Raw genomic sequence first — 18,679 nt, 5'->3', positions numbered from 1 at the left:
TTCAGCAGAAACTCTGCAAGCCAGAAGGCAGTGGCAGGACATATTTAAAGTGAGGAAAGGGAAAAACCTGAAAAAATTTTCAGATTTCAGAAAAATCTGAAAATCTCATTCAAATACGATGGAGAAATTAAAACCTTTACAGACAAGCAAAAGCTAAGAGAATTCAGCACCACCAAACCAGCTTTACAACAAATGCTAAAGGAACTTCTCTAGGCAGGAAACACAAGAGAAGGGAAAGACCTACAATAACAAACCCAAAACAATTAAGAAAATGGTAATAGGAACATACATATCGATAATTACCTTAAATGAATTAAATGCTCCAGCCAAAAGACATAGACTGGCTGAATGGAAACAAAAACAAGACCTGTATATATGCTGTCTACAAGAGACCCATTTCAGACCTAGGGACACATACAGACTGAAAGTGAGGGAATGGAAAAAGATATTCCATGCAAATGGAAATCAAAAGAAAGCTGGAGTAGCAATTCTCATATCAGACAAAATAGACTTTAAAATAAAGACTATTACAAGACACAAAGAAGAACACTACATAATGATCAAGGGATCGATCCAAGGAGTAGATATAACAACTGTAAATATTTATGCACCCAACATAGGAGCACCTCAATACATAAGGCAAATGCTAACAACCATAAAAGGGGAAATCGACAGTAACACAATCCTAGTAGGGGACTTTAACACTCCACTTTCACCAATGGACAGATCATCCAAAATGAAAATAAATAAGGAAACACAAGCTTTAAATGACATATTAAACAAGATGGACTTAATTGATGTTTATAGGACATTCCATCCAAAAACAACAGAATCCACTTTCTTCTCAAGTGCTCATGGAACATTCTCCAGAATAGATCATATCTTAGGTCACAAATCAAGCCTTATTGAAATCGTATCAAATGTCTTTTCTGACCACAATGCCATGAGACTAGATATCAATTACAGGAAAAAATCTGTAAAAAATACAAACACATGGAGACTAAACAATACACTACTAAATAACCAAGAGATCACTGAAGAAATCAAAGAGGAAATCAAAAAATACCTAGAAACAAATGACAATGAAAACATGACTACCCAAAACCTATGGGTTGCAGCAAAAGCAGTTCTAAGAGGGAAGTTTATAGCAATACAGTCCTACCTCAAGAAACAAGAAACATCTCAAATAAACAACCTAACCTTACACCTAAAGCAATTAGAGAAAGAAGAACAAAAAACCCCCAAAGTTAGCAGAAGGAAAGAAATCATAAAGATCAGATCAGAAATAAATGAAAAAGAAATGAAGGAAACAATAGCAAAGATAAATAAAACAAAAAGCTGATTCTTTGAGAAGATAAACAAAACTGATAAACCATTAGCCAGACTCATCGAGAAAAAAAGGGAGAAGACTCAAATGAATAGAATTAGAAATGGAAAAGGAGAAGTAACAACTGACACTGCAGAAATACAAAGGATCATGAGAGATTACTACAAGTGACTCTATGCCAATAAAATGGACAACCTGGAAGAAATGGACAAATTCTTAGAAAAGCACAACCTTCCGAGACTGAACCAGGAAGATATAGAAAATATAAATAGACCAATCACAAGCTTGGAGGAATCTAGGGGCAGGACAGGAATAAAGGCGCACACATAGAGAATGGACTTGAGGACACAGGCAGTGGGAAGGGTAAGCTGGGACGAAGTGAGAGAGTGGCATTGACATACATACACTACCAAATGTAAAATAGATAGCTAGTGGGAAGCAGCCACATAGCACAGGGAGATCAGCTCGGTGCTTTGTGACCACCTAGAGGGGTGGGATAAGGAGGGTGGGAGGGAGATGCAAGAGGGAGGAGATATGGGGATATATGTATACGTATAGCTGATTCACATTGTTATACATACAGCAGATATATGTATTATTGCTGTTATATATACAGCAGAAACTAACACAACAATGTAAAGCAATTATACTCCAATAAAGATGTTAAAAAACACACACACATGGAGAAATATAATATGTAGTACAAGCCTAGTAGGCAAGTGGAATAGTCTGGTCAGTCATATGTTCTGATTAATATAATTTCAGAGTTTGGGAAGTCATAAGGGTCTTTAATCCAAGTCCTACCTTTTGTAGAGAGAAATGGTCTCCCCAGGATCACACAGTTAACTAGCAGAGAGCTCTATCTCAAATCCTCAAACCCCCGATTGCTGCTTTTTCGAACAAATAGGATAAGATGAAATAAACCTATCGTGAAACATTTTGCACAGTTTATCTTCTTGTTGCTACAGAGCTAAGTAACCCATGGTGGGAACAAAAAACAGAGTCAGAAATTCTGTTGTTGAGTGCCAGCATTCTTTCCTAATGACGGCGCGACCCCAGGCGTGTCATTCAGGGTCCCTGAGCCTCAGTTTTCTCACCTGTGCGATGATAGTGACAGTATCTGATACTGGATTTCAGTATCCAGTGAAACAATGCATGTGCAGACACTTTGTTAATTGTAAAGTTCCATGTAAGTGTGAGATATTATTGTTTATGTTGTTGGGATCCTGTATTACCTGAAGACCATTGTGATGAACATCATATATGGAATTTCTGGTACTAGAGAATGCCAGTTGGGGAAATGCAGGAAACACCTGGTTTTTTACTCTATGCTTACTTACCCAGTGATGTGACTTGAAAACATTAATAAAAGTAAAGCCTGGTTTTAGATGAAGCTTTCAAAAGAAGTGTTTTTTTGGTTTGTTTTTTGGGTTGTTTTTTAGTGGTTCTCCATGTAGAGCAGTAGAGAGAAACATTGTTCTGATTAATGTCTTAGCCAGCTGTCACTTTTATTTTTGATTATTTCCTTTAAGAACAGGTCTATTAACTAACTTTTATTATTCCATCTCACACTGAATTTTCATCTCTTTATGTTCCTGCTCAAATTGAGGAAGCTCTGCGTGAATATCAATTAAAGTAAATGGAAATTTTGTTCTCCTCTCCCACCGCTGAAAAATGGTGAATAGCTGTTTTAACTGCTGTTTGCAGAATACTACATTAGGCACTTGGGGGTGTAGCTGCGGTGGGGAAACCTAAATTGTCACCAACACAATGACAACAACTCATGCCTGGGCTATGTCAGAGGAAAGTGCGCTGGTTAGCCCTTGAGTTCAGAGGACAGAACAGGAGCTCCCACCAGCAACTCAATTCAATAGCTCCACAAATGGACATTTCCCAGGCTTTGAATGTGGAGGTTGTCCGACATATAAAGACAATTGTCTAAATAAAAATAGAAAGAATAAAAATCCTTGGGTGGAACACACAAGTCCCTTTTCCATCACTAAGATTCAGTTGCAAGTCTGCACAAAGTTGACCCTGTTATTCTGTAGTAAACTGGGGATTATATATCAGTTGAATCATTGAAGCCCAAAGATGACCACCAAATGTTATTTTAGCCAATGGTTTCAATTTTCTTTTCAGAAAAAAAATGTTTTCTACGAAGGGCAGCCATTAATTGATTTTAATTTTACCTCTTTTCCTGTACTGAATACCCTTGATTTTGAATAAAGTAAGATAAAGTAGGAAAGAAATTGAAAGGTAACTCATATTGACAAAGCCTGCTTTCAGTGTATGTATTACAACATGTATTTATAAGGTTAGAGATATTTAAGTACATACTTCGGTGGTTTGGTTATAGAAATAAGAAAAGATATGAGCTCTACGAGGTGGAAAGATGCTTCGTATAACTTAGGGAAGAGATATGTTTATAAAGACTGTAGGGTATTCACAATGTTTGACTATAATTTCAGTGGCTCTGTTTTTGTGCAGACACCCCCTTCCATTCAATCTGGTGATGTTGCCAGATTCCCTGTTCATCCTTGTCTTCCTGTCTTCCTAAGACCCCTGGTGGTAGCTAACATGTTGATCTCCCCGTGTTGTTCCCTTGCTCTCTGGACTGCACACCCTCCTGACTTTCTCGTGCGTCACTGGCCGCTCCTTTTCCGTCTTCTCTGCTGGTCCTCCCCCTTTGCCCAGCCACTGGTGCAGAGTGTCCCAGGACACTGGGTCCCAAGCCTCCTCTTCATTATCTGCTCACTCTCTGAGGTCACCTCCTCCCATCCCATCTGCGGAAAACACCCCAAATCTCTGGTCCTAACATCTCCCCAAAGTATTCAGCTCATATTCTAAATGCCTTCACTTGGAGGTCCTGGAGGCATTTCAGACTTAATGTGGTCAAAACCAAAGCTGATTTTCCATCACATACCTGTTCTTCCCCCAGTTTCCCCATTTCAGTACATAACACCACCATCCCAACATCAAGACAAAAAAATCTAGGGCTCATCCTTGATTATTTTCTTACCTTCGCCGTCCACATTCAGCCCATTCTATCAACCCGGCCTCCAAAACTGACCCAATCCATCTACTCCTTTCCATTTCCGTTACCAACACCCCAGTCCAAACCACTGTTTCCGACCCTTGCCTGTTGATCTTTCAGAAACATTAGTATTTATCACGCCTTCCTTCCCCCATTTCTAGTTCCCCAGTGGCATCCCCTCTATCTGCCGTAACACCCAGACTCTGCCCTGGTGTACAAAGCCCCCGTATCATCGGGGCTCTGCCGAGGTCTCCAACATTGTTTTCTATCGCTCTGCCTTTTTTCACACCCCAACTATACTGTTTACTTGTTCTCTAACACATCAAATACGCTCCTACTGTAGAGCTTTTGCATAAGCTGTCTCTGGTCTAGAAGCTCTTCTCATCTCTGAGTGGCTGTATCCTTCTTACCTTTCAGATCTCAGTTTAATTCACCTCCTCGGAGATGCCTCCCATGACACCCCATCTAAAGCGGTCACCCCCTATCCTGTCACTCTGCTTTAATTCTCTCCTATGTATTCATTACTATCTGATACTGTCTTGCTTATCTGTTTATTAATTTTTTACTTTTTAGTCTGCGTGTGGGCATATGCCCCTGTACTGTAAGCTCTGAGAGCGGGGCCTTGAAGGTCTTATTTGCCATGATAACCTCCATGCTTGGAACAGTGCATGTAGAAGATGCTCAAAAAACATATTTTGAACAAATAAATGAATGCATTCAAGCAACAGGGAAATCTGTTAAGGGGGAAATTGATGACATTTTCTGTTTTATTTCATAGTGAGGTCTTGGCTAATCTAGCTAAATTCCTAAGGACTAATCAAAAAAGTAAAATTAAATTTCCTGTTTTTTGGCCAGTTCAGTTCATTGAACCCTCTTTCTTCTGCATTTGGGATCAAGGCTGCCATAAAGGAGAAGCATTATGCATTGTACATTTCTAGTTAGATCTGTGCAAGAAGAAGGCAGGATCCTTAGGACCTATGATATCTAGATTCTCATTTATTTGATAAGATTGTGGCCGTAAACTTCAAGTAATTTGGCAGAAACGGAAAGTCTGTAGTACTAAGAACTACTCTAGTAGATGCCCCAATTCTCTCCCCAGTCTTCCCTCCTTCTTTTTCTGCTACAAAATGAAATAAAAAGTATAGCGGGCATGGGCCTGGGATGTTCTCAGTCACAATTAACTGTATTGCAGGTTCTCACCTGTGGGGCTAAGGCGCCTGTGTGAACCTAAGTCTGTCTCTCAGCTAAAGTACACCCGTTCCCTAAGGAGATTTCTGAGGCCAAGCCCATTGACCCATTTAGAGATTCAGGGGTAAGGAACTTCTATTTATTTCCGTTCAAGCACTATTTATGGCATTCTAATCACACGGCACTCTTAAGACTATAATTATAGAGTTTTGTATGAGAAGAGTACGGAACACTTCTTGTTGGATTTATCCTTTGGGGGTTTAGTACTGAGAGCATTGAAAATTGTTTTATTTAGTATTGAAAATCGTTTTATATGGCCTCTAGCCAGTTCCGCATTCCTCCTTTCTCTTTTCACAACTGCAGAATGCTACTGGTGCGGTTTTCCTCTGTTTTGAGCCCCACCCTTCCTGTTGCTAAACAGATGAACTGGATTGCGTAAATTGTCAGTTACTCAGCTGTGACAATGAGACAGGGCAGCAGTAGCCGGAAATGAGGACAGCTACTTCTATTACTTGGATTTCAGGTTAGATGATGAAGAGAGAGTCAAAAGGCAATAGGTGAAGTTATCATAAGTAAAAGTTTTATTTATAGTTACCAACTGGGACAATTTGGAAACAGGACAAAATACCCCGTCCCCTGGCCCTAATTTTCTTTACATATATTTTCAGAAAGACCTGAGCAAGCTCATTCTCCTTTCAGAACATTTACTTATTGAAGTGAGTTTTTTCCCCCATTGTAAAAGTAATTTCCTATCATGACCAAAAGAAAAAAAAAAAAGGAAGAAAGGATATTATAGAAGGAAAAAAAATGAAACATAATTCTACTACTTTAGTACAAACCCTGTTAACATTTGTGCGTATTTCCTTCAGAGATTTATATTCATTATATTAGAGTAAATTGATTAGATTTGTTTGGGTATTTCTTTGTCTATGCCTAGTGATAATTTACATACTTTTAGCCTTAGTTTTAGAATATTTATTGAGTAGCAGTTATTAATCATTTTAATATTTCAGGTTAGGTTGACTCCCAATCTGGAGTCAGTTCTAAATCTGTATGTATTAAGGAGCATATTTGCATTTCTGACCCCCCCCCAAAAAAAAAAAAAAAAGAAAGGAGCTGGGCTTCCCTGGTGGCGCAGTGGTTGAGAGTCCGCCTGCCAATGCAGGGGACACGGGTTCGTGCCCCGGTCCGGGAAGATCCCACATGCCACGGAGCGGCTGGGCCCGTGAGCTATGGCCGCTGAGCCTGCGCGTCCGGAGCCTGTGCTCCGCAACAGGAGAGGCCACAGCAGTGAGAGGCCCGCGTACCGCAAAAAAAGAAAAAAAAAAAGAAAGAAAAAGGCGTGCTGACAATAACACCAGAGGGCGCTAGAGTAACATTGTGATGTGCCTCTGCTTTTCCCTTAGCTCTGCCATCAAAAAAATAAATAAAAGTTGTATTTATTTATTTTTATTGAAGTATAGTTGATTTACAATGTTGTTAATTTCTGTTGTACCGCAAAGTGATTCGGTTATACATATATATACATTCTTTTTTTTATATTCTTTCCATTATGGTTTATCGTAGGGTATTGAATATAGTTCTCTGTGCTATGCAGTAGAACCTTGTTGTTTATCCATTCTAAATATAACAGCTTACATCTGCTAACCCCATCCTCCTGCTCCATCCCTCCCCCAACCCACTTCCCCTATTAAAAGCTTTTAAAATAATGCACTACCTTGTCTTGAACACATTTGCTGGAATTTACATAACACAGCTTTATGATGTGAGTCAAACATTTGTTGTTATCTAGCATTCTAATCAACGTTTTCTCAAAAGCAGGTCTTTTCTTCCTATGCTGAACCTAAGAAAAGAATCTTTAGTAATCTCTTCTTAGACAGTTTTTTTTAAGGAAAGCACGTTCTTATTCTTCCAAGATTGACTTTGTCCTCTCCCAAGAGATAGTCATACGTGTTAAAATGTTTAATAGTTCTAATCTGCAAGATATTAAAGAAATGAATTATTTCCAAACATGCTTTTATCATCACAGAGTGTGGTCTTTAGATCCGTATGTGCCTACTGTTGAATTTAAAATAAAATGTATGAATGCATTAGGATAACTTAGCAGTGCTAAAACATATAAGTATGGGTAGTTAGAAGATTATACTGGCATTTATTCCTAAATAACCAATTTAGTTTAACCAGAAGGTTTTCTTTTCCAATGGTAAGCTATTTTAAAATTCTAAATAAAGTATTTTTGTTCAACATAACTTATTTTAAAAGTGGGAATTTAGTGCCTAATGTTAATATGTCTATGTGCCTAGAATTGTCTTTTAAACCATTCCTGCCCTCAAGACCTGGCAGTCTTCTTGAAGAAACAAGATATTTTCTCCTTTAAGAAGTTGTCACATGACAATTTAAATAATCCAAGAGATAAATAATACCTACCAAACATATATAAAAATTTGCAAATGTGTGTCAAGTAAAATGCTGTGTGTTTAAAGGATGGAGATGCTGCAGGACTGGAGGGTTGGGGGAGACTTGTAGACTGGGCTTGAAGGCTGGGTAGGATTTGGTTAGGCAGAGAACAGGTGATTCAGAATAATAGCCTGGTGGGAAGGGAAAACCAGTAAGAATTCACATGCAGCAACATACCTGGCATCTCCTGGTCCCTCCACAGAGAGGTCCCAATCCAAAGTTATACATGCCATTTGTTTTTCTTTTTTGTCTTTTTTAAAAATAAATTTATTTATTTATTTTTGGCTGCGTTGGGTCTTCGTTGCTGCGCGTGGGCTTTCTCTAGTTGCCGCGAGCGGGGGCTACTCTTCATTGCGGTGCGCAGGCTTCTCATTGCAGTGGCTTCTCCCTAGCACGGCCTCTAGGCACGTGGGCTCAGTAGTTGTGGCTCGCGGGCTTAGTTTGCTCCGCGCGTGTGGGATCTTCCCGGACCAGGGCTCAAACCCGTGTCCCCTGCATCGGCAGGTGGACTCTCAACCACTGCGCCACCAGGGAAGCCCATTTTGCTTTTCTTTTATCTATCTATTTATCTATCTGTTTATCTATCTATGTATTTCAAAATGAGATTATATTGTAATACACAGTTTCATAACACACACTATTCTATAGTCGGTGTTTTTCATTTAATAATCTCCACATTTCCACATAAATAAGTCTGATCTTCATATGATGATGCCTATCAACAAACTTGCTGCATAAAAGTCTCCCAGGACATATATACACTACCAAACGTCAAATAGATAGCTAGTGGGAAGCAGCCTTATAGCACAGGGAGATCAGCTCGGTGCTTTGTGACCACCTAGAGGGGTGGGATAGGGAGGGTGGGAGGGAGACGCAAGAGGGAGGGGATATGGGGATATATGTATAGCTGATTCACTTTGTTATAAAGCAGAAACTAACACACCATCGTAAAGCAATTATACTCCAATAAAGATGTTAAAAAAAAAAAAAGTCTTCCATGAAAATACTTGTTAAATGCTTCAGAATCTCCAGGGTTATGGCTCTGGGATTTGTATTTTAGCAAGTGTCTAAATGCCCGAATCCTAGTCACTGATCTACAGCATTGTTAGGGGGGCGGGGGGTTGGGATAGATTTCCACTGTATAGATACACTGCAATTCATTTAGCCAAACCGTATGGGCTTAATTTTTCCTCATCTTGAGCCAGGTGATAAACATCATTTAGTGTTGAGCATGACAAGTTGAGATGATAAACATATTAAATCTCTGTGAATGTCAGCATCGCTTGATCTATTAAGTGCTAGTAATAAAACATTTTAAATCTGTGCTTAATATTGATAGAGGGGGATCTTTGGTGTGATCCCAAAGCCACAGGATGGATCACCATAAAATGGGCTGAACTAAAACTACTGCAGGGGCCTTTCCTTCCTTCTTCTTTCACTCTTGGGCCACGGGGACATAAATCTGTGTGTCTGTGTGGGAAGCCAGATGACTCAGGTCCCCATGTCTAGTGCTCTCTCCACTGGGCTATGTGGACACATTGACCCATTTTGCCTCTGAATCCTTTTGCTGTCTGCTGACAGTCTTTCTTACCGCTTAACACCAGTGATTAAGTTATAATCAGACAACTCTGCCCAACCCACATTATTTCATCATAATATGTGTTGATAAAATTGGTCCAGTACTCCCAGGTTCTTGGCTGCCCTAGGGAAAAAGTCTGCCCAGGATTTTTTCTTATCTGTTTTTTTTCCTTTCAATTACATTCTGTAGTTCCCCTGGTTTCATGATATAATGTCAGTGGAATTAAACTTGAGCAGCTTAGAATTAAGTAATTAATTGCATGACGGTTCAATTATCATCACGAATTGATCCCCCCCTACCTGGGTGACACCTGGTGGCAGTGAGTTTCACAGTGCTATGATGGACAGATGGTAAGGCTCTGTTTGACCTGTCATGTATGAGATCCAGGTAATTAGGTTAAAAAATATTTTTCAGAGATCTCAGACGGGCCACATTTGTTAAAATGCTGTGTAAGGACACCTAGACACTGTTAGGCTGATATTTTCTAATCTGTTAAGTATAAAATTACTGATTCTGTTTCAGTACAATAGATAAGGCTTAGAAATCCATTTATTTGTTCACTACATAGTTACTGAGCCCTTACTGAGGGCAGGTACCATGCTAGGCACTGAGACCCAGTCGGTAAACAGATTAACATAGTTCCTGACCTCATGAAGTCTACAGTCTAAGGGATCAAAGACCAAAAAAACCAGGCAATTCCTACAAACACAGTTGGAACAATTTAACCCAGACTCAGAGTGTTGGGAAAGGCTTCTGTAAGTTCTGTCAAAACAAATCAAATAGGAACTGATGAAAGAGGGCAGGAGATGTCTAAGGCAAAGGAACAGCATCTACAAAAGCCCGTGAGGCACCATGCCACATTCAGGGAGCTGAATGAAACCCACTATGGCTACAGCCTGAGCTGGACTGAAATGGGTAAACCAGGCCAGGTTACCCAGCGCCTTGGAAGCCTTGGCCAGGAGTTTGGGCTTATTATAAGAACAGTAGGGAGCCAATGACGGTTTGTTTGTTTGTTTGTTTGTTTTTGCGTTACGCGGGCCTCTCACTGTTGTGGCCTCTCCTGTTGCGGAGCACAGGCTCCGGACGCGCAGGCTCAGCGGCCATGGCTCACGGGCCCAGCCACTCCGCGGCATGTGGGATCTTCCCGGACCGGGGCACGAACCCGAGTGCCCTGCATCGGCAGGCGGACTCTCAACCACTGCGCCACCGGGGGAGCCCCGGGGAGCCCCCATTGACGGTTTTTAAGAAGAGGGTTATAATCAGATTTATGTTTTAAAGAGATCACTCTTGCAGAAGTAGGCAGAATGGATGGAAAAGTAGCAAGACAAGAGGCCAGACGGTTCCCTCTTGCAGTCACCCTGCTAAGAGCTGCTGCTGACCCAGGAGAGAAAGGAGTCATTTATTTTATATTCATTTAGTTTATTATGTTACACTCAGCTGATAATGTTGCACTCAGCTTAGACTCTTCATACCAGAAGCCAGGCACTGTTCTATTTAAACAGTCTGTGTTTTTTCGGAGCTTACATTCAGGTGAGGAGAAACAGACAATAAACACATTTTTAAAACTAATACGGTTGGGCTTCCCTGGTGGCGCAGTGGTTGAGAGTCCGCCTGCCGATGCAGGGGACACGGGTTCGTGCCCCGGTCCGGGAAGATCCCACATGCCGCGGAGCGGTTGGGCCCGTGAGCCATGGCCGCTGAGCCTGCGCGTCCGGAGCCTGTGCTCTGCAACGGGAGAGGCCACAACAGTGAGAGGCCCGCGTACCGAAAAAAAAAACAAACAAACTAATACGGCAGTTCCTTGGTGATCCAGTATTATGACTTGGCGCTCTCACTGCCGGGCCCCAGGTTTGATCCCTGGTCAGGGAACTAAATCCAATAAACTGTGTGTCATGGGTAAAAAAATAAAAATTAAAATAAAAAAATAAAATTAATAAATAGCATTAGTCACAATGACCAAAAGGTGGAAACAACCTAAATGTCCATTGACAGATGAATGGATAAACCAAATATGTGTATACATATATACAATGGAATATCATCCTACCTTAAAAAGGGAGGAAATTCAGATACATGCTAAAACACGGATGAACCTTGAAAACATTAAGCTAAGTGAAGAAAGCCAGACACGGAAGGACAAATATTGTCTGACTGCGCTTGTATGAGGTACCTACAGTAGTCAAATTCATAGGCATGGAAAGATTAAAGGTTACCAGGGACTGAGGTTAGGGGCATATGAGGAGTTACTATTTAATGGCTACAGAATTTTTGTTTGAGAAGATGAAAAAGTTCTTGAAATGGATAGTGGTGATGATTGCACAGCATCGTGAGTATACTTAATGCCACAGAATTACACACATAAAATGGTTAAAATGGTAAATTTTATGTGATGTATATTATACCACAATTAAAAAAAGAAACCCGAAAACCTCATTCCCCCCACAGCCAAACATTCTATGAGACTGTGGGGTAACGAAATGCAAGAAAGAGTGGCCAAAACTATGTTTCAGGTAGATTTTTTTTCTGGGCAGAAAAATTAATACATGGGAATTCCCTGGTGGTCCGGTGGTTAAGACTCTGCGTTCCCAGTGGAGGGGGCCCGGCTTTGATCCCTGGTCAGGGAACTGAGATCTTGCGTGCCACATGGCGCAGACAAAAAAGAAAATAGAAAATTGAAAACAGATGGTGGTAAATTAAATGAAGCAATAAAGCAGGTGATGCTGGGGAGAGCAGCCTGGAGGAGCAGGTGGGGACGGGGCTCTTTCTTCAGGTGACGTGGTTACAGAAGGACTCGGAAGAGGTGACAGTTAAGCTGAAACCTGACAGACTCAGCCCTGCAGGGACCTGGGGGAGGAGCATTCTGGGCAGAGAGAATAGCAGGGACAAAGGCACTGAGGTCACGAAGAGCTTGGCAGAGAGAATAAAGAGCAGTGGGGCTGGAGGGTGGTGAATAGAGCAGGACTGGTAGGAAATAGCCAGAGAAGAGGCAGGAATCAGATTCCAAAGGCCTCGCAGGTCATGGGAAGGAGGTGAGTTTTATTCTAGTTGCTGAAGGAGGCACTGGCAGATTTTAAACACAGCAGAGATACGATCAGGTTTATGTAACAAAAAGACTGCCCAGCTTTGAGGTGAGAGCCTGTAGGGGAGACGTGGGGAGGCTCTTGGCAGTAATCCGGCTGAAATGGTGCCGGGACACAGAGCAGGGAGTGGATTTGGAAGCTGCTACAAGGCAGAGTCCCGGGGCTCCGCGCTTGAACGACCGCGGACGGTGAAATCTGCGATGCCCGGTTTCCACCATGTGTTTCTGGATGAACGTGCAGCCGCCATGGGGTCAGGTTATTAGAGTCCTGGGTCCACACTGTTGAGGTCTGTGTTCGGTTTCCTCCAGGGAGGCTGTATGTGGAAGGAGATGTACGGGAAAGAGTAAGAGCTTTGGCTTTGGGGTTGGGAGGCTTGGGTTTGAGTGAGCACGACTTACCACCATTGGGAAAAATAAATTTCTTTAAGCCTCTGAAAATGAGGCTAAGGATAGGAAATCTGGGTGCAGTGGCACCCCTAAAAATGATTGATGCCCGTCCCTTCTGTGAGCCCCTCACCAGCCTCACTGGAGGAAAATCACAGGCTCCCACGTCAGTAGTAATGCAAGGTCTGGTCTGAAAGATCAGTCAGTCAGAGCTCAGAAGACACCCCTAAAGTAGCTGAAAATGGACAGAGGTAAATATTAACCTGCTGCCTACGCCTAAGCCTCAGGGAAGCCGTGAACCCAGACAGCCAGACACAAGCAAGGTCAGCCTTCTGGCACCTACATCTAAAGCCTTCTGGCACAACAAAAAACACTGTTAAGTAATGGGGGCCAGGGGGTGGTTCTCATTCACAATAATAACAAAAGCTAAAAGGCAGGCATAAATCTAAAAGATATTCAAGTCCTTACGGATAGAATTACAAAGCATTACTGAAGAGTGTAAAATAAGATACAAATCAAAGGAGAGATAGACCACGTTACTAGATGGTGGGATTCAATATCAAAGCAAGTTTTTACCAAATTGATTTTAAAACTTAATAAAATTTCAACCAAACTCTTAGTAGGTTGTGTGTGGGTGAGTGGGAGTGGGGAGTTTTACAAGCCAAATTCGCATAGAAAGCACAAAAAACAAAAATATCTAGGACGAGTTAGATATTTTTGTCAGATATCAGATACCAAACATCAGATACCAAAATTGATTTGAAATCCATACTGGTTTAGTTAAAGGAGCATCGGTACAGGGATAGAAATCGACCAAACAAGTCGAGACCCCAGAGGAAAATTCATGCAAATATAGAAACTTGATTTATGGCACTAGATATGGGCATTACAGATCAAGTAGGGGTAATGATTGATATTTAAGTCATGACACATATGTACAGAAATAAATTCCAGGGGCTTCCCTGGTGGCCCAGTGGCTAAGCATCTGCCTGCCAATGCAGGGGACACGGATTCGAACCCTTGTCCGGGAAGATCCCACATGCCACGGAGCAACTAAGCCCATGCGCCACAACTACTGAGCCTGTGCTCTAGAACCTGCGAGCCACGACTACTGAGCCCGCGTGCCACAACTACTGAAGCCTGCGCACCAAGAGCCCGTGCTCTGCAACAGGAGAAGCCACCACAATGAAAAGCCCACACACCGCAACGAAGAGTAGCCCCTGCTCGCCGCAACTAGAGAAGAGCCCTCGCAGCAACGAAGATCCAATGCAGCCAAAAATAAATAAATAAAATAAATAAATTTAAAAATAAATAAATAAATAATAGTTCACCTGAAAATATTAAAAAAAAAAAGAAAGAAATTCCAGATGGATTGAAGACCTCAATGTTAGCAACAAACACATAAGAAAAATATCTTCAAAAATCTCATATTACAGAAGGATTTCACAGACAGGGTACAGAAAGCACAATCACATTTGATAAGTCTGCCTACATTAAAATTAAAGTCGTCTGTTCAGCAGAAAATACTATAAATGAAATGATAAGCTACATAATGGAAGAAAGATAGTTGCATTGGCTGTGATTAAAAATTAGTATCCAAAATGTATTTTAAAACTATAAATCAATAAGATATAGAAACATGGTGTAATGTAAAACTAGGCAAAGAAAATGAACTTAAAATACACAGAAGAAATTTAATTGGTGTGAAAAGACCAAGGCTCCCTAGTTAAGAGGATGTAATGTCGAGGCCTTACAGATACCCATGCAATTTCTCAGCCACCTGGGAACATTTGTGGCAGGTTGAAGGCTCACAATCCTTAGAAGTTCACAGGGTGATACTGTGGCTTTTGGAGCTAGATATCAAGTTGATACCTAACTCTTTCAACTTCGCGAGAGCTTGGAAGGTCCACGGCCAGGGTGATGTGGAATTCAGGTCTTAAGCCAAACCACGCAGGATTTTTGGAGAAAACAGAATTCAGATGCAGACTTGGTGAGATGGGGAATCCGAAAGCTATAGGGATGAACACCCCAGGGAGCTTCACAGCCAGTGGACAGCAAAAGTCACAGGAAGCTGGATCACGAGCTGAAATTTATGCTGAGTCAACCCCCATTTAGTGTGGGGCAAGTGAAGGCTGGTGCTCTAGGCATGGTGAACCCCATGGGGAAGGCGGTGACTCTGAAAATGATGTGGTACAAACCTGTGGCCACCTGGTCGTCTCTGTCCTTGTTGCAGACCTATCTCAGTCCTAACAAGTAAGCAGTGACTCTTGAGCAAGGCTAATCCCCCAAAGTCAGAATCAGTGTCTTCACCCATTAGTGGGGGTTTGCAGGTAATGCCATTCACTCATCCAGTACGTGCTAATCGAGTGCCTCAGGGGCGCCAGACGATGTTCTAGGTGCTTGGGACACACCGATGAGCAAAATAAAGAGACCGCTGTCCTCCTGGAATTTATATTTTAGAGGGAAGGGGGACATTATAAATAATCAAAATGAATAAGTAAATTATATATCTCAGACTCCACCCCAGCCCTACGGAAAAAAAAGGAATCTGTATTTTAACCAGTTCCTCCAGTGATTTTTATGCCTATAAAAGTTTGAGAAACACTGTGAGTCTAGGAATCACTGGCTTTTCCATTCACAATTCTGCATCCAATTATCACGGTTGGATTGGCCTTCTGCCATATCGACACCCAGCCTGTTCTTGGTAACAGGCAGTTAGGACATCTCTTGGCGATGGGAAATAGTACTTGTGAGCAGATATTCTAGGCAACACTTACCAAGTCATTTTGAATTTCGGACTCCTTCCTTGGCTATAAATGTGCACATTTCTTATACTGAGCAACTACTGGCTATAATTAAGGCAACTTTAATGGCAACAAGTGGTTTTGTTATATTATGCCCCTTGCTATTCTGGACCAATTTATTTTAGTTCTGGTACATCTGGTTATACCAAGAAATATGAATTCCTTTGCTACATAAAGGCGTTTTCACTCTTTTCTTCATTTTAGCACAAAGAGGTGGGCCGGTAGTAAGAGCCAAAGAAAGTGGTCAGAATTGCCTGAAGCACTCTCTCATCTGCACACATCCACCACTGCCACTTCCAGAAGGTTCTCTTCCTGTTCGTCTGCCAGAACAAACCCTTCATTTTGGTACCCAGTTCCTAGTTAGTCTATTCCGTTAATATTTTCCTGCTCATCCCCAAATGAAGCCATTATTTTTAACTTTCAACTCATATAGCACCTACTGTTTCTGTCTCTGTGATTCATTTCGAAATGAATCATACACTGACTTATGCCAGCTCTTCCACACTTGCTTTGAACTGTCATTTATGTCTCGTGAACTGTCATTGAAGTCTCAGATGATTTTTTACATTCTTATACTTTTAAATCGTATTTTCCAGGATAGATTTTAGATTCCTACGGACAAGAACTCTGTCTCACACTTATCTTAATGCATTTCACACATTGCCTTGTACACAGTAGTCATTGGATACATACTTGTTGATTTTAGTGTGCATTTGCTCTATGGGTAAAGGATTTTCCTTTGAAAAGCTAAGAATCCAGTATATAAATTATAAAATTTGGGGCTGATGCCACACAGACATTTCCATTTGCTATTGGGGTAAAGCTTTAAGTAATATGTTAAGGAACTGAATCATATTTAGCTTGGAATGACATTTCTCAGGCAGCTGGTTTGTTCCCAGCATGTGAGATGATAGAAACTGGATTCCTGTTTGAAGAGCAAAATAATTGGCCTCCACCATTAAAAAACAAGCTCAAAGGGAATTTAGAATTCAAATTGCAAGCTATTAGTTTTTAGTATGGTGTTCTTTGTGCAATGTCTTCACCAGATATTTGACAGAAAGCTATGACTCAAATGTAAATAGAATTGTCATAAAAGCAGAAAGAATATGAAAAGCATAGAGAAGTTTTTTCATACAGCACTGTGGAAAAGCAATTCCATACTGAATCCAGCACAGTTCCCAAAGAAATGGTGTAGATCACTACACTACAATGTTTAATCCATTTATTCTTTTTTTTTTTTTTAAATTCTCTTCTTTTAAGAGGTTTTCTCTCTCTCTCTCTTTTTTTTTTGACTGCGTTGGGTCGTTGAGGCATGCAGGATATTCCACTGCGGTCTCTTCGTTGCAGCGCTTGGTCTCTCCTCTAGTTGTGTGGGGGTTTTCTCTCTCTAGTTGTGGCACACGGGCTTCAGGCGCATGGGCTCTGTAGTTTGCGGCACGTGGGCTCTCTCTTTGAGGTGCACAAGCTCAGTAGTTGTGGCGCCTGGGTTTAGTTGCTCTGAGGCATGTGGGATCTTAGTTCCCCGACCAGGAATGGAAGCTTCCTGCATTGGAAGGTGGATTCTTTACCACTGGACCACCAGGGAAGTCCCTAATCTGTTTATTCTTAACAATAAGAGGAGATTAGCAGGAACTCCAAAATTGAGAGATTATTCTAGAGCTAGGATAAAAGATTACTTTCCCCGTGCAGTCTTTTTGTCTTCAAAAGATGCACAATTTTTTTTTTTTTTTGCGGTACGCGGGCCTCTCACTGTTGTGGCCTCTCCCGTTGTGGAGCACAGGCTCCGGACGCGCAGGCTCAGCGGCCGTGGCTCACGGGCCCAGCCGCTCTGCGGCATGTGGGATCCTCCAGGACCGGGTGCACGAACCCGTGTCCCCTGCATCGGCAGGCGGACTCTCAACCACGGCACCACCAGGGAAGCCCAAGATGCACATTCTTACTGTATCCTCTTTCCTCTTTCCAAAGACCTTCCCTTTATATTGATGAAGGGAAGATATGGGCTATCCCATTCTTCAATTTATTTTTAGTAGCTTAGCACGTCATTCTGTGCTACATTGGGCCAACTGGGATCTTGCTAGAAACCAAACTGCCAGACTTTTAAGCGGGATGAGCTGAAGTTGCCTACAGAATTGAATCTTCAGAAGGTGGGGAAAACAAATAATAATAATAATATGAAACATTAATTACTATTACTATTAATTAATAATTAATTAAATAATCATTAATGTTGGTTATTATTATGCTAAACACTGAAAGCTTATTTTGGAAAACACACAGCCTCCTTCTATTTCATGACTTTTCCAGAACTTTTACATTAACTGTAAAATTTCATATTCTAAAAGTAAATCTCCTGCTTATTTAACCCAGAGTAAGCGGCAACCAGTGTTTTAATTTGAACTGTAGCGCCCATACTCAAATTTTCAAAAATCTGGTTGACTCTATTTCCCAGACTCAGATGTATCTAAAGGTAGGGAATGGACTTGGAGGTCCCAGTGTCCAAGAAGGATCCTGTTGCACTCAAACCCATCTTCGTGGTCAAACATTTCCCTTTTAGAATGAATTTGTTCTTCCTTTTATTTACCTATTTGGTTCTTCAAACTGTAGATGTATTTGTCCACATATAAATACTGGGTAAAAGATGAAAAAGATGACTCTTGGTACTTTTTAGTGAGGTGTTTACTGTGACCTTAACATGAGCAGAAGAAGTAATGGCCATGTTAAGGACAGTTTTATACAGTCAGTATAAATAAACTCTTACATAAACCAAATTTTTAAATGATCGAAATCACTGATTATTTGACTTATGTAGCATCAGCTGTCTCTGAAA

The sequence above is a fragment of the Orcinus orca genome, chromosome 18 (genome assembly GCF_937001465.1).
Source record: "Orcinus orca chromosome 18, mOrcOrc1.1, whole genome shotgun sequence".
NCBI classification, from domain to species: domain Eukaryota; kingdom Metazoa; phylum Chordata; class Mammalia; order Artiodactyla; family Delphinidae; genus Orcinus; species Orcinus orca.
Note: the sequence above shows the minus strand (reverse complement) of the source record.